This window comes from Montipora foliosa, chromosome 3 (assembly GCF_036669935.1).
Source record: "Montipora foliosa isolate CH-2021 chromosome 3, ASM3666993v2, whole genome shotgun sequence".
Classification (NCBI taxonomy): Eukaryota; Metazoa; Cnidaria; class Anthozoa; order Scleractinia; family Acroporidae; genus Montipora; species Montipora foliosa.
In genome coordinates, this window is record NC_090871.1 from 8,617,566 (window position 1) to 8,618,281 (window position 716).

Consider the following 716-nt stretch of genomic DNA (forward strand, 5'->3'; position numbering starts at 1 on the left):
CACTCGTGACCTCAACGGTTCCCGAAATCAGTAAGGATCAATGTTCAACCTAGAAGCCTGCGTAGTATATAGCTGAACAGTATATAACTGAACTTGTAATAACTTGCAGTAAGTAACCTAGAAACTCTATCGATCATTGGATCACGCAATGCAATACCAAAGTTTTACCCGACCATGAGATATCGTCCATTTTCCCTTGACCGAGAGTTATCTGCTATGGAACCAATTCCCGCTCAGCTAGCAATATTGGGTTTTTTTTTTAAGCGATTATGATACCTCTCGTGCTTGATGGATTTCAGACCATTATTACCCATCACGTTGCGCATGCTATGCAACTCGTTGGTTATCTACCTCCACATCAACTTCGTTCCCAGGGTCTTTCATCTCTGCCTCCATTGTCGTTGAGACAATGGGTCATTTCCGAGTTGCTGTTTGTCTCTGTTTCGAAGTGAGTCTTGGTGCTCAACTATTGTAAGGGAAATGAGTTTGATTTGCATAAGAATACGCAACTCATTTCCATTTAATTGGTTGTGCACCAGGACTCGCTTTGAAAGTGAGGCATGCCGCAACTCGGAAACTGGGCTATTGAGGCAGAGATGAGAGACCCTGGGAACGAGGTTGCCTCCACATATCAAACACGCTCTCGTAAAATGAGTGTTTTTTATTCAGAGATGATCATAAGTTAAACAACTGTTCCTGATATGATGTGTGACTGA

The 716-nt window shown here is 42.6% G+C and overlaps 1 protein-coding gene across 1 annotated transcript in view; it reads right to left on the reverse strand.

Annotated features, from left to right (window-relative positions):
- Positions 1-646: 646 nt before the first annotated feature.
- Positions 647-716, reverse strand: part of LOC137994462 (uncharacterized) — a 2,225-nt gene continuing 2,155 nt past the window's right edge. Inside the window, exon 2 of the mRNA XM_068840041.1 lies at positions 647-716. This exon is cut by the window's right edge and continues 1,101 nt beyond it. The gene's annotated coding sequence lies outside the window, so the exon portion shown is untranslated.